We start from the raw sequence: 17300 nt of genomic DNA, 5'->3' as shown, positions 1-17300 counted from the left end.
CCGTGCTTGTATTGAGGTGTTGATGCACAAATTTGGGGAGCATGTGCTCGTCAGAATTGAAGATCTTATGTCAACTTGCAGTGCAAACCCAGTGTGTTGCAGTCAGTAGGATGAGGTGCATTCAGAACCTTCGGTGGTGGCTTGAGTTATGAATTCAGTAACTTCCTAGATCTGAGACTACTACATGTCTAACTGCAGATCCCTATAATCCTAATGTGCGCCTCCATGGCAGAGATTCAGCCCTATTCACTTAACTCATCCCAAAAAAAGGCCTACTCGCAGTTGCCAAGGTAATCCCTGTGCTGCATGGACTGCAGTACAGTGGGTGAGGTGGTAACCAGATTGTGGATTGTGAGATATTTCAGGCGTAGATATTTAGTAGTTTTGTTGAACTATTCCATTGACAACATTGTTTGTGATCCAGTATTTTGACACTAGAATTTGAACCTCGAGATGTTATTCACAGAAACATAGAATTTGAGATGTGAGAAACCTTAGGTAGAAGCAGAACTCCCAACTCCTTTATTGTAACTTTCATCCATGGTGTGACTTTAATAGACCGTTGCCATGTTTGACCTCTCTACACCCCCAACATTAGTCAGTGACAAATTTGATCTTGTTTCTGAAACCATCTCAACTGAGTTTCCAAATGTGCGGCTTGGTGAACATTTAGAACATACACATGTTGCATATGCACTGGGTCCTGTCTAATCCCAGAGAATGGCTCACAGACTCGAAGATTACAGGGAGCTTTTCATACACAGGATGTCTACAATAATTGGCATGCACTCCCAGTCCGCTTTCTGAAATCACCTTCACAAGGTTCTGTATGTAAAGAGTGTTAGGCGAGCATGTACACTGTTGTACACATGCAGCTTATCACTGGCTACTCTCTCCTTAGAGTTCATCTGAGAGGAAGCCTCACAGACTGAGCAAAGAGAAAGAGCGGGGTAATTGAATATGCATAACACAGGTATGCGGGAGGCAATAAGTCTCTGCTGATGCCTGCATTTGGGAGAGATGGTCAGAAAAAGTCAGTCCAATTGCATTTGTAAAAGCTTGTTAATATTTATCATTGCTATAAAATTTATATATCATCAAATAAACTATTGGCGTTTTCCATGACACCAAGCATATTGCATTGCAGCTATTAAGTACCACAGGATAACATATACATAATAGAGATGTTGTGACAGGTTAAAGCAGGTGCCTGACTGTGGAGAAATACTTGAGAACAACTGGATCAGAGTTAAATGGCATTTCTGTTTTCTCTGCTCAAATGAGCTGCCCCCAGTTGATAAGCGATAGATGCCCATGCTTTGCAGCATAGTGTAAATGCTATTTGGGTTGTTGTTAGATGCAGTCAGCCTAGACATCAGTAACAGTCTTGCAGCCCAAAGAGGAGTCGTATTATGGTTTGATTTGTCTTTCTTAGCATCTGAAAAAAAATCTAAACTGGGCCTGGCTCTTTGCTGGAGCACAGACACACACATCTGCATCCCAACAAGGAACCAAACCATGCCTGGTGTCCTTATGGAGCACGGTCACACACATATGTCTGTGCCCCAGCAAGGCGTTTGGATGCTATTTAGCTAATGCTGCTTGGATTATTTATTTGCCTCAGAAAAAATCCCAACAGTACCCAGCTCTTCAATGGGAAACTGAAACACACGTCTGAGCTTGGGGCTATCAGGCACTGTGAGAAACCTAGGAAGCCCAGACATTTCTGAAAGTAGACACCTGGAGGAGTACTCAGTGGAGTGGCATGTGAGGATGCTACCACCTTTTCTCACCCAGAATCTTTTTATAGGTTAATCATTGGTTAGAAAATAAATTTCCTCACATTCCTCTAAATGAAAGTTACAGATTGTGTGCAGAACATCAAAACTTTCACCAGCCACGTTCCCACATGTCTACCAATAAAAACAGTCACCTCACTAGTGTATGGGTTTAATGTAACAGACAGGAACAAACCAATTTTTTTTCTTCTTTTTTTAACAGTTTGGGCCTATTCCTGTCCTGTGTCATAGAGCCACCCTAAAAAATGGGGTAACTTTTTTTTTAACAACACAACTGCCTCTTAAATGTGACCAACTCTCCTCTATTAGGCATTCAGGTGTAGATGTCATTTGGGGCCAGATGTAGCAAACGTTTGCGAGTCGCAAATGGCCCGAATCGCTATTTGCGACCTCACAAAATCCAAAATGGGATGCAAAAATCCCATTTCCGAAATGCAAATAGCGATGCGAGCCATTACCGACTTTCAAAATCTGCGACCTGATTTTGCGACCCGCAAATAGGAAGTCGCAAATTGCAAGTCGCAAACCATATGCAAAAGCCATTCGCAAATTGCGACTAGTCGCAAAAAGCCCTTTTTGCACATCCAGATTACCACTGATTCAGAGCAGGTGGTAACCAGAACCAAAGTATAAAAGGAGACCCAGAAGGCATCTGGGTGACTCAAAATGGCTGAACTGTACGTGATAGCATGGAGGAGGAGAGCCCAGGCCACCCAGCAGAGGAGAAGGAGGCAGAGACAGGAGAGGATATACCGAACCAGGCAGACACTATTCCAACAAACTGAGGAGGATATATATGACAAATATAGACTGAGCAGTGCTGCAATCTTAGAATTAATTGAACTACTGACTCCACAGCTTGAACGACAGACAATGCGCGGCAGCGCCACCCCTACACATGTGCAAGTGCTATGCTCACTGCACCTCTTGGCCTCGGGTAGCTATCGTGGGTGATTGCTGTGGCAGGTGGGGTATCCCAAAGTGCACTCTCACGATTCTTCAGATCTTTCCTAGATGCCATACTCACACACATGTCCAGGTATATATACCTACCCAGGAATGAGGCAGAAATTAACAGCACCAAGTTGGAGTACTACAGAATTGCCAACTTCCCCCATGTTATAGGGTGTGGACGGGACACAAATACAAATCGGCCCTCCTGCAAATCTGGAATATCTGTTCTGCAATAGGAAATGTACCCACTCACTAAACATCCAGGTGGTATGTGACGCCCATAATGTCATTACTGACATTGTACCTAAATATCCAGGGAGTACACATGACTCATACATATTCAGGCACAGTGGGATACACCAACGCCTAGAACGTGGGGAGTTTGGAGAAGGATATCTATTAGGTATTGGTGACTACACCCTGAAGCCTTACATGCAGGTCACTGTGTAACCCTGTGATGCCCTGCTAAATTTGCTTCTTTTTGTCAAACAGGTGACAGTGCATATGCCCTGAGACCATGGATACTTACCCCGTACCTAACACCTGGCAATCAGAATGAGAGGCGATATAACAGTGCACATTGGACCAGAACTGTCATTGAGAGGACCTTTGGCTTGTTAAAGGCAAGATTCAGATGCCTCCACAAAAGTGGAGGTGCACTCCAGTATGCCCCAGAAACAGCATGCAAGATTGTTGTCGCCTGTGCAATCCTGCACAACATTGCCACCAGACGTGGGCTACATCTCACCACTGAAGACACTGACACAGAAGATGAGGAGCAAGAGCTACCACACGAACAGCCTGGGGATAGAAGCATCGCAAATGAAGGCAGACAGAGACGGAACCACATTGCAACCCAATACTTTGGCAGGTACGTGGCAACTGTGACCACACTCACTGATGTCAGACACACATAGCCCAGTTGTGTAGTGAAAATAACAAAACCTTTTTATTTCTAAAGTATGTGGAAAAAGAATATTGCTGTATGTCACAGTCTGTAATTGTCCATTTGCATTTAAGACACATTATAATTCATGTGCCTTATGTACAGTACAGTCTGGTGGCTCACACCCTCCTCCTATAGCGGCCACCATGGCTCATCCCTGGTGGGTCCCCTGACCCCTGCCGTGCACTACTACTTCGTAGCACACAGGACTTGCTGGCAGACACACTACTAATGGTTGACCCCTCCTCGCTGTCCTGAGGGGTCTCCTCTGTGCCTCTTGCAGCCTGCCTGCTCTCCATAAGGTCCACCGCATGGCTGATGCGGCCAAATCCTCGCGCCACATCCCCTGCGAAGTGCCCAAGTTCCTCCTGGAGGCTGACTGTACGCCTTGACAGGCCTGTTGTATTTGTGGCAAGACGCCCAATAGATGCTGCCAGGCAGTCAAAGCGTGCAGCAGTGTGGCGCTCCCTGCGCCTTGCATGTCCTCGGTCTGCCACTAGTTCAGTCACCAAACGTTGGATGGCCTGTGTTAAATCCCCCACATGTTCATTCATGCGGTTGAACTGACTGTTCACATTCGCCATCCCATTTGTCATTGTGCTCTACATTCTATTGAGGGTTCTGGTGATGGACCTTAATTGTCTGTTTTGCAGGCGCTGACCATGAATGAGCGATGCCTCCATGCCCGGAAAGTCTGCTCCCCCTACCTCATCCTGGGGCACTGATTGAACTCTGCGTCGGCGTCTGCACATTCGTCCAGCTTCTGGCTCTGTGCGACTCTCTGTGGGGCTGGGCCCTGGTGTTGTTTCTGCTGACCCCATGTCCTGCGGTTGTTCTTCACTGGACCCTGGTGGTGTCCTGCTGGGCCCTGCAATTTTACCGGCAGCCTCCTGCAGTGGCTCTGGCCCATGTTCTTCTCCCTGCCTGATGTCGCTGCTGGGGGTGTCTTGTGGGAGACCTGTGGGACATAGGGGATACACTGTCAGTCTCACACATCTGATTTATGCATCATAATAAACATTTGGCTATATTCTGACTACTGTACTACATTGCCCATAATGCACTATTCTAGAAGGAGCTAGTCTAGTAGTGCCTGCTGCTGTGTACTGGGATAGTGTGTATACTGCATTTGTGGGTGTCAAAGCATATCTCATGGTACTCACTTTTTGATGTCCCTGGCGCTGAACTGTCCAGTTCTCCCATGCCCTGTATGGCCTCCGGCTCCAGTGTCTGCTCGACCATGCTTTCCAGGGCTGTGGGTGGTGGGACGGTGGATGGGCCTCCTCCGGTGCCCCTCATCTCCCTCCTGTGCTCCGCAACCCTCTCCTTGGTCCTGGAGCGCAGGTCATACCACCGTTTGTGAATTTCCTCGAGGGTGCGGTGGCTCACCCCTATGGCATTGATCTTATCCTGTATCTGCTGCCATATCCTTTTCTTTTGAATGTCTGGGACACTCATTGCTGCCTTCCCAAAAAGTTAATCATGATGCAGGCAGCATTCTTCTGTCAGCACCTCCAACTCTTTTTCAGAAAATTTCACTTTCCTCCTTCTGCCAGCACTGCCTGTCTCCTCCATTGTTGCTGAAGCTCCTCTCCCCTGGGTGTGGCACAGCAGTTTGAAACGGGTGTGGTCCTCCCTCCTCCCAGGTGTATTTTATGACTTCCTGGTTCTGATGTCATCATCAAGAGCCAGGAAGTCGGTTTCCAAACTGTTGTGGTGCACCTGCAGGCAATTTGCAAGTCAGTCGCAATTTGCGACACCCTTCTCGCAAATTGCGATCTCGCTTTTAGCGAGGTCGCAAATTGCGACCTCGCTAAAAGCGAAGGTCGCAAATTGCAGTGCAACACCTCTGCAACTCGCAAATTGGTATTGCAAATATTTCTTGCATTTGATTTTGCGAGTCGGAAATAGTGATTCGCATGGAGTCGCTATTTCAGATTCTCAAAATTTTTCCTACCTACATATGGCCCTTAGTTTCTTATAGCTAGATGGAGACAAGCCTGAGGTACATTCATGGGAGGAGATTCTGAGATGGGTCCTCCGAGCTTTGACCTCATCAGCCGGACTCAACCCCAGTTTTGATAACAGTAGTAATAAATCTGGGAATGCTGTTCTGTCAAAAGCTGTACTTCGTACCCCAATTTCATAAAGTATGGGCAGTAGGGTTTTCTGTTCATGAAAACCTCGCAAAAGATTGTTAGTTGATTAAAAAGGAGAAATGAAGGTTTCCCGTGTCAGTTATAGCCTAGAGGAAGCAGTCCTCAAACCACAAAACTGTCACAAGCAGGTCTTTTGAGGTACATTTGGAGAGTTTCCTTACATCACATAAATGGCCCCTTATCTCCTGAAGCAATACCAGACACCAGATTGTAATTGGAAATCTAGTAATGTGCCAGAAATAATCCAGCAAGAAGAAGAAAAAAACGGAGACCAGGCCAAGCAGCAAGGCGAAAGCAGAGGAATAGCAGGATATGGAGAGAGCGTGGAGAGTCCACTAAGTCCAGAAAGCGAGCAATGGTTCAGGAACGATTGCTATGTAACTGGACTTCATAATGGTGCGCCTTTCATAGTGGAAAACAGGACATCCAAGAAGAGATTCAGGCTATTTCGGATTGGAATTTTTTTTTTTAAAATAATACAATTGCAATTGATACATGTGCTTGTGATGGACAGAAATCAACATCATCAACCAATAATAAAGTCCTGTTCAATAATTCCTAGGGAGCTTTAACAACAAAAGCTCTCCTACATGAGGCGTTCTTTCCTAAACTGGCATGCAAGAGAAGTCACTACAACATCCTTTGTGCATTCGGGAAACCCAACGCACTGAAGAAAAACAAGATGGTCCCAAGTGAGAGGACACTGCCATGCCCCAGGCCTGGGAGAGGCGCCCCAGTGTGCGAAGCTGTAGTGCCACATCCCATGTTGCCATGAATAGGAGGGATGGAACTAATCTTTACAAAACATGTGTTGGCCGTATCCTGCAACAAATTAGTGACTTATTTCAAAGACTGATCTCCTGGAGTACTAAGAGGATACTAAAGATGTATAGATCACTGAACTGTGTGTAAATACAAATGTAAAAGGATTTAGTGATGCATCAGGAACACTATTGAGCTTTTTATAAATCTGGGCCCATATTTATACTTTTTTAGTGCCGCATTTACGTCATTTTTACAATTGTATTTTGTAAGTTTGCGCCGCTTTTCTGTTAAAAAGTGACGCAAATGCAGCGTTAAAAAAGTATAAATATGGGCCCTGATGTATAGAAGATAGGTGTTTTATGAATGTATATTTTTGTACAAATTAGGTCAATATAGAGCAAAATAAATAAAGAGTAACTTAACGTCATGAAGGAAGTATGTGCAAATGTTTAATTCATATAAAGATAGGTTATGAAGGAAGTATGTGCAAATGTTTAATTCATATAAAGCTGATTAGCCACCTACTAAAAAATATGGAAATACATAAATATAACACAACAGACTGTCACATAATTACAAAATGTGAGCAAACACAATACTATAAAATTTTCCCATCCAGTAAAACAATAATGTAAACAATAGAATTACTCATAATTTTTTTAAATTAAGTCCCCAGTATATAATATGATATCCAAAAAAGTGCATCCAGAAAAAATGTGTACAAGACATAGCCAAAGAAAATCTAGGCAGGCCATCCAAAACCCCCAAAAAGATGAAAAATACATAAACAGCTCTAGGAAAACTGAAGAAACACCGGGAAACATAAAATGAATATTTGGTTAAAATAATCTCAACAATTTTTCTTGGAAATAAATAAACAAATAAAATGTATGTACCATCCCAAAAAAAAGATCTTCATCTAGAACAAACATACCTGTAAAAGAAAACACACAAAACCCCACCCTTAAAACAAATAGACCCCACATTAATAGTAGCACACACGTAAGAATACCTATAAATCGTTTAAAATGCATCATACTTGTTTACAATACAAATACATACACAATAAAACAGAATCAAGTCTACTGAATGCACCTCAAACAACTACTACAAAATCCAACAATAACAATAATCTGAAATGTAACATTAAAATACAAAAACTAACCTAACTAATAATCTGTCTCCTTGCCAAACATATTAAGTATAGAAAATACATTTTAATTGAAACTGACATTTACCGGAGAACAGCGACAAAGAACTGCTAATATGCAGAATCACCTGCATCCAAAAATGATGAAACAGGTTACAAACAATAAAAATGTTATAAAATGTTATAAAAATGGCAGAATGAGGGAAATGAAATAGGACTTTGTGCCCGATTTAGATATTGGCGGTCGCACTGCCAAGCCGTGTCAGACACGGGCCCAAAACAACCCGCCGGATTTAGCTGTATTGTGGCTGAGTCGCAGACCGCCATGCCAGGGTGCTCTTCCTGGTCGTCAGGCAGGCGAGTTCCCTCTGGCCGTATTTAGATGTTGCAGTCGGACAGGCGGTGTACTGGCGGCGGTTTGCTGACGGGAGGAGGACATTGCTGGACCCAATGGACAGCGGACAATGCCAGTGGCTGTGGAAACGATGTAAGTCACACACACTCTCCCTTTTACATATGCATCCCCCTGCATCACACATGACACAACACACCACATCACACCAATATCCATTGCCGTTACACAACAACACAACACCAACATGCTGCAAACACACATATGTGTACCTCCATCACACAACATTCATACACTAACGACAATGCACCTACACACAACACAACCGCAACAACCAACACACTCATCTACACAAACACACATGCAAATAAGCAAAACTACACACATCATGACAATGACTGTCAGACAACAACATGTACCTGAGTTCTGCACACAACACACACAACAATATCCATGCCATATGCAAGTGGCATACATACTGACACAATCACATCACCCACTACACCTCCTTTCACCTCACCTAGCCAATAGCATCGCACACACCTATGCAGGTCGTCTAGGAGGGGTGAGGCAGGAGCCTACGCTCGGTTTAACAATATTTTTATTACTGTTTGATAATTTTAATAATATTTTTTCAGGATTTTATTGACTTATTTGATAACTGACTAACTGCACTTTCCCGGTGCCTGTCACTGCTATTTAATCTGTTTTCTGCACTCAACAACATTTGTTGTTCTGTGGTAAGCTCAAAGCACTTTGTTTTGCTACTACCTACCGCGTCGTGTTCAGAGCCGAGCTGTGGTAGTTTGGGGGCCATCGTGCTGAAACAGTGAAAGGACCACAACACTCGTTTGCAAGGGATAAAAGGGCGCTTTAATAGAACAGGTCTGGCAATAAAATACAACCTTGGCATAAAAGCCTCACAAAACTACCCAAACCTCACTAATACAAATTCATCACCTAACCCCTCCCTCTAAACTGACCCCTCCGCACTACCCCTTGTCCCATCCCCACCTTGACCCGACCAACCCATTAATCCATCTGTCCTGCTGTCCACCTGAAAATTCCCTGCCCTCTCATCTTTTCTGATCGACACCTTACCCCCCGAAAGGCCTTGGTAAAACAAAAAACCCACCCTGCCCCGCCAGACCTGACTACCAGCGGCATAACCAACCCCCTTTTAACATCAAATGCCCATCAAATTCCAGGCAACCACAAACAAAAACAGACCTGCCCTGTTAAAACTTCATATAGCTAACTGCTGCCCAAGGGAAAGAAAGAATCCAAGAAGACCCAGGAATGAAAACCCCAACCTAAGAAGAGACAAAGAAGGAAGGGAAGAAAAAATTCACGGGAGGGCACGAAGACAAACGCCCACTGGGTGTGACAACGGCCAAATAGGCCGCCCACACCAAGCCCCTGCCTTTTAAAACCCCTGCCCTAGACACCGCCCCATCCTGAACCCCCTCCAATCCCCCTCGAGCGCATGGACCATTCCACAGCAGCCCGATAAGCCCGGGGGGAGACCGGGCAAGCCCTTCGCTCCCCCCCAAACCCCCATCGGGCTGAAACAGTGAAAGGACCACAACACTCGTTTGCAAGGGATAAAAGGCAGCTTTAATAGAACAGGTCTGGCAATAAAATACAACCTTGGCATAAAAGCCTCACACAACTACCCAAACCTCACTAATACAAATTCATCACCTAATCCCTCCCTCTAAACTGACCCCTCCGCACTACCCCTTGTCCCATCCCCACCTTGACCCGACCGACCCATTAACCCATCTGTCCTGCTGTCCACCTGAAAACTCCCTGCCCTCTCATCTTTTCTGATCGACCCCTTCCACCCCGAAAGGCCACACAGGAAAACCCGAGCAGGCGTTTTCCTGCCCCACCCAACCCCATCTACCTATCCCACAATCTCTCTCCCATCAATTCAGCAATCAACAGCCGAAGTTCTAACAAATAGTGTTCACTACCCAAAAAGGATAAGTGCACCCCATCCTGCCTAAATAGCTCTATGTCAGAAGCCACTATATTCTCGTGCGTAAGAACAGAAAAACCTTGAATCTTGTAAAAACTCCTCATCTCCCGATTAATTTTCCTACGCTGCTTCTCTATCCCCTTAAAAGAATTGGCTCCCCTCCACACCCTTCTCGGCACCAGGCTCGTCCAAACAATATGAGTACCTGCCCAACGTTCCTTAATCCTGCACAAATCTAACTTCATCGCCTTCAACAAACCAATACCCGACAATGCAACCAAGTCATTCTTGCCTAAGTGTATAACCAATAAATCTGGGCAAACCCCTTGTTCCATCCTTTTTGCCATTACGTAAAGTAACTCACCCCATCTCATACCACTCTTTCCTACCCAACTGAGTTTTATCCTCGCCCCATCTAGTCCCAATTGCTGCCCAAAATGACGCAATGAAGCTTTCTTCTCCGCCCAGCGAACAAACGAGTGTTCCACAATCCACACAGCGCAAGCTCTGTCAGGGCCCCCGACGCAACCTACAAGAAAACATATGTTAGGTAAAAATTGCATTGCAAAAAAGCATGTAGCAAACGCCATAAAAAGCTGAAATGGAATAGTACGTAAAAAGAGAGAAGGGGTGGGGAAGTATGGACAGGTAACAATAGCGGAAAGAGGAAAGATACACCAAGCTCAAATCCCCCAAATAACAAGCATACTGCTACTTAAACGACTGCACATACCGCTGAAAACATTGCGATCTCCACCTACTCAAGTCCTTAATTGACTGATCCGATTTTCCCTGTCTTCGTGCTTCTGTGGCAGCCTCAATCCTAAATGAATGGGTACCATAGCAATTGGGATCCAAACCCAACCTCCTGGTAGCCATCCTCAACACAGCCAATAACTGCAAGGCTAATAAATGAGTACCATCTTGGTGAACAAATACTAACCTGGAAGATTGGGGCAACAAGGCTGTAAAAGACCTCCAACACCGCACAGGACATTCAGCCGAGTGTTTAGCCTTTAATATGACCTCCTGACCCCTTCCCAACTGATCCCCCTTGGTAAAACGCAACCAGATACAGATACCTTCTTCTCTTACCTGCACATCCTTACGTGTAATACCTTCTCTCCCCTTCACCCCCAAGAGCTCAGACACGCGAAAGCCCCCATGAAAAAGCCAAGACATGCAAAGAGAGAACAAACAGACTTCACAAGCAGGAAAACTAATCTCAACCAAAATCCCCAACAGTGCCCTCAAAAGGTGAGATGTAATAGGGTGCCTCTGATCCCACCGCGCACCACCTGACTTGGCCCACCCTGCCAAAATCCTCCTACAAATCTCTCCCTCCACAGGATCATAACCCCAAAAATACTTACCATAAAAGGAAACCCCAGATAACTTACCCGATATTGTGACCACCGCTAAACCAGCCTCAATCTGCTGCATAACAAAACAAACAGCATCATCTTGTCTCCTTCAAATCACATCGAACCCACCCGACCTTGGTACTGCACCTGAAATGAGAAACTCCAACCAGGCCCGAAAATAACTCCTCCTCATCGACGGAGCTATAGACTGCTGCACTAGCTCCAACATTTTCAATCTCCTATTTCCCACAACTCCCCAGGTATGACCAACTTCTGAAAATCCGCTCCCGGCGCCAGACCACGGAATCTCTGCCACTGAAAACGAGATAGGGCATCAGCAATATCATTATTAATGCCAGGCACATGTTGAGCCTTGAACATAATATTGAACTTCAAACAATTCAGCAAGAAAATCCTTCGCCTTCTGGGAGTTAACCAAATGAGCCACTGTCTGATTGTCTACATTGAAGATGACATTCCTGTTGGCCAAATACTGACACCAAACCGCCAAAGCACCACCAAAGGAAAAAATTCCAAAAACGCAATGCTATACTTAGCTTGTTTCCAACTCACTGGCCAGGCCTCTGCTGCCCAATGGCCATCCCAGAACAAACCAAAACCATGAGCACCTGACACATCAGAAAATATCTGAATGTGCCAGAACCAATCCTGGTCCTCCACCAGCATCGTCCCGCAGAAACCCAATCCACATCCGCAAATCTTCCTATACACATGCCCAAACGTGAATATGGTGATGTGGCAAAAAGGCACCCCGCATAGCGAAGCCCAGCCTACGACAAAAAGCCCTGCCAACCCTCACCACCTTGCATGCAAAATTCAAATGCCCAAGCAGTGATTGGGCCAGACGCAACTCCAACTTGGGTTTCCTCACAGCCTCATCCAACATGGAAATCAACTGTACTACTTTGTCCTTAGGTAACCTCACCTCCATTCTCTCAGAATCCAATTCAATTCCCAAGAAATTCAGACATGTTGATGGCCCTTCCGTCTTATCTCGAGCCAAAGGAACACCAAAAAGAGACAACAAACTCTCAAATTCCCGCAAAGACACAAGAACTGCAATCTTCTGACTTAGCCCGTCCAACAAAGAAAAAATCATCCAGATAGTGAGTCACCAACCAGCCACCACCCTGGAATTGAAAACTCCACTGCAAAAATGAACTAAACATCTCGAACAAAGAACATGAAACTGAACCCTCCATCGGCAACATCCGATCAACATATATGGCTTCCTCAAACTACATGCCCAATAATGAAAAATCTTCTGGGTGAACCGGCAACAGCCTGAAAGCTGACTCAACGTCTGACTTTGCCATTTCTGCCCCTTTTCCACACTTCCGTACCAACACAATAGCCTCATCAACAGACGCATAATGCACCACCGAATCTTCAGCTGCAATAAAGTCGTTAACCGAAGCTCCCGCCGGCCATGACAGGTGATGAATCAAACTAAATTCGCCAGCCTGTTTTTTGGGCACAACTCCCAAAGGGGAAATAATCAAATTAGGCAACGGCCATTCCGAAAACGGCCCAACAACTCTTCCCAACTCCACTTCCTTCTGTAACTTAGCCCTTACCACATCCGGATGCTCCCTTGCAGACTTCAAATTATTGGCCCATCTCCTCAACCTCGGGCCCTGGTAACACAACCTGAAACCTTCTGAAAAACCACTAAACAAAAACTTTGCGTCCTTCAAGCATGGATAAAACTGCAACCAATAAAAAACCACATTAAAGTTAATAGGTGTAGGGCCCTTTACCTGCCAACTGTTGCACGTGCCCTCTGCCTCTGTCGATACCTCTTGACGACGGCCCATGCCAGCCCCATTGAAGCCCACCAAAAAATTGGTATGCTGGGTGTCTCCCACCATAATTGGAGCAATTGTGCCTAAATTTACACTGTTGTCTATTACAGAGTCCACCGTTAAAGGACCAGCACGCCCCATTAGCTTGAAACTGTCCTCTATTCCCGAAACCCACCCCAACCTGGGTGGGACCCCCATGAAAGGGCTTATACTGAACTGGTAACCCACTCGCTGTATGCGTCGTGGGTGCATTCCTTGCAGTCCGTAACCACTGCATCCATAGTTCATTATCAATTTCACCCCACATTTTATTTGGGTCCATTGCTTTCCTTGCCCTAAATTCCTCATCATATCTAAACCAACCAAACCCTCCATAATCCATTTGAGACCGCCGCACAATGTCCATGTACTTCAACAAAGCCATACATGAATCCTGATGTTTCTCACAATATACACTGGCATAGATCAAAAAGGCCGACGTCTAGTTCTCAATCGTGGTTGGGACTCTAGGTCTCCTGGCCAATTCCCATTCCTCCTCTTTCGACCCTTCCTTCGCCTGTACTTCCCTATGAAGCAATTTGAAAACATCAACAAACTCCCCTTTCCATATCTTCTCCTTCGAACTCTGAGTGAGATGCGCCCCCAAAGGCATCAACACTCCCATATACGGCAGCCTCTTAGATTTAATCATGCCCCCCCCAGCCCTCCCCACCTGTATTGATCACCCCAACCCCAACCTCACCCGAATCTAACTTTTTAACGCCCAACGCACCACTTCCCAAACTCACCTCAGACTGACTATCCGCCTCCAGGACTGAACTCACCTGTATGGACGCATCCACCTTACTCAGTGTTTGTTCATTTAAACCACCCTGAACACCCTTTCGCAGCGTACCCCCATCACCTCCGTCACCACTTTTGACCCCAACGAACCAAGTAACCCTTCCTCACCTCTCGGCAGATTGCACGCCACCAGCTCCTGACGATGAGCCCCAGAATGATCGCCCTGGACCACACTAGGAACGGCTCTGGACTTCATGACATCACCCCGCTGCATTGGCAACAGCTCTTCATCAACGCCATCATCATAGTCTAGCAACTCTTCTTCAGCACGATACAACCCACCACCAGCACCCCGGCTAGTGGATCGCTGCACATCCTCTTAATCACTTCTCTGGCCCAAAGGTCGAACGCCAGCCAACTCCCTTCGAAGTCGGGTAAACCGCTCCGGGTATGACCCTCCCTTCATTCCGGTGTTCCAAAGGTGCCCTGACCTTTACCGGCAAGCTCTGCTCAGCAGCCAGTCGCCCAAACTGCCAATGACTTGGCCTCTCCCCATGTCCGCCCAAAACATGCGAAGTGTCACACCCAGAGGGTACTACAACCTGATCCGCCTGCCTAAAATCTAAACTAACATATGCCCTGCCCACTGAACCATCACCAATAGTCTCACCACAAACAGTACCTCTAAGCACTACCCCACTTCTATCTACCAATTCAACCTGCTCACCTAGCCTAAAAATAGCCTGATTCTCCACCTCCCAAGACTGAACCCTATGAAGCATAGGACTCACTATTCTGGGTATCCATTGTACCATCCTACCTACCCTTTGCCTAAAATTACCACCATTGCCAACTGAGCCCCGACCTCCAACTCCTTTCTGACTCACCTGTACTTCTTCTTCCTCATCCGATATAACCACTACATCCTCTTCATTGATATTAATGGTCACAGCCATCTTGCTGGTCGCGCCCAACTGCCTTTCCTCTAAAGTACCCCTGCTCCACGAATCAGCATCGGAAGACGCGGCCATCTTGGACGCGCCTCCTAAGGCCCTTTCCTTTCCACCAACTACCGCAAGCTCCCCGCCTTTCTCTAATGGCGGTTGGGCTTGCTTGCTGCCACTGACAGCTTGCCCATGCTCCTTAACGCTCACCGCATTCATTAGGCCAGACCCCCGGCAGCAATGCGCCGCACTAAGGATGCACCCTACCGCCTAGAAAAACGGCTCACACCACGCCGCCGCCCCCGCTGATTAAGCGGGAGCCACTGACTTCCACCATCAGTTCACCAGCACTCTGAGGTGAGCGCGCAACTTTCCGGCCCGATGCGCTCTTGGCTTTTAATTTTTTCCCTACTCTCTGCGGCAAAGTACACGCCGCTACCGCCGCCGAAACCCCTTCGGCTGAAACACGTTTTGGCCTTCTCAGATCCTCTCTAACCTCGTCCTGAAGGACCTTAAGGGCTTGAACGACTTTATTAGGCTCCATTACAATAAGTCACTACCACAACGTCACTAACTAACTCCACCCAAACCGCCTTACTTGCCTCATAAAACACCTCACAGAGACTCCTAGCACGAAGACAAACACCCACTGGGTGTGACAACGGCCAAAGAGGCCACCCACACCCACCCCCTGCCTTTTAAAGTCCCTGCCCTAGACACCGCCCCATCCGGAACCTCCTCCAATCCCCCTCGAGCGCGTGGACCATTCCACAGCAGCCCGATAAGCCCGGGGGGAGACCGGGCAAGCCCTTCGCTCCCCCCAAGCCCCCATTTTCATTTCACATTCGCAGGTCAGGGGTCTAGTCCTTTGGTTGGGCTCTGTTACTTAATGAGCCGGCGGACGTGGACAAGCTGTCTGCAGGTCATCTATGAGAGGTGAGACAGTAGCCTACGATCTGTTTAACAATATGTTATATTACTATTTGATAATTTTAATAATATTTTATCAGGATTTTATTGCCTTATTAAGTTGCTGACTAATTGCACGTTCTCGGTGCCAGTCGGCTGCTATTTAATCTGTTTTCTGTACTCAACAACATTTGTGTGTCTGCAGTAAGCACAAAGCACTTTGTTTTGCTACTACCTCCTGCGCCACGTTTTGTGCCTGGCTGTTGTAGTTTGGGGCCATTTTAGTTTCATATTCCCTGGTCAGCAGTCTAGTCCTTTGGTCAGGCTCTGTTACTTAATGAGCCGGCTGATGTTGATGCGCTGCCTGCAGGTCATCTAGGAGGGGTGAGACAGGAGCCTACGATCTGTTTAACAATATTTTTATCACTATTTGATAATTTTAATATTATTTTATCAGGATTTTATTGACTAATTTGATTACTGACTAATTGTGATGGGCAAAGTGTAACTACATTTGCGTAAGGAAAACCTCAGACTTAGTTGGATCCACTGTTAATGTTTCTGGGGCTGCTAACCTGACCATCGCGGACACTATAACAGTCACATTAAGTGGTGTCACTTGTGGTTTGGTGAAGAGGCCACTTATGAAATGAGATGCACTATAAGGCAAACCAATGTGGGGCATATAATTAACCTATACTGCAGTCCAGGAAGTGTGGTAAATTATCCTGGCCTAAAAGTAGCAGTCTGAAGTCTAGCATCGGTGAAGTAGTTATGCGATGACGGCATCAATCTAAAACATCTGGCCAGGTCGTAGTGCTGCCCAAGAGGGTTATGAAGGAACAGCACATGTGTTTACTGCGCATGCCTTTACCACGCAGTCTTAACAACATGGCTTTACCATGCATGCCTTTACCACAAACATATATATATAGGATTACATTAAAGTAACCTTTACCATGCATACCTTTACCACAAATGCATTTATCAGGCAAACCTTTGCCATGCTTTTTTATGTAATTAAAAAAATATATATATAGAACAATAAATATGTATTTGGCAAAAAAATATGTATTTAGCCAAATACATTTAAATAGAAAAACAGTTATATTTTTACCAATATAAAAAATACTGATGCGTAGCGCATAAGTACGCAACAGTATACAATGCAAAACAATGCAACAAATGACAACAGCACACAAATGTTTTTAAGCAAAAAAAAAACACAACACAGATATGAAAGTAATATTTCTTCTATTTCTACTCAACATGTAACTCAGCAGCACAGACTGCCGCAGTGGTGGGGCAGGCCAAACAGGCCGACGAAGCCAGTGTTTCAGCCGGACACATTATGATGTTGTACAC

The sequence above is a fragment of the Pleurodeles waltl genome, chromosome 1_1 (genome assembly GCF_031143425.1).
Source record: "Pleurodeles waltl isolate 20211129_DDA chromosome 1_1, aPleWal1.hap1.20221129, whole genome shotgun sequence".
NCBI lineage: Eukaryota > Metazoa > Chordata > Amphibia > Caudata > Salamandridae > Pleurodeles > Pleurodeles waltl.
This window is presented reverse-complemented; position numbering follows the sequence as displayed.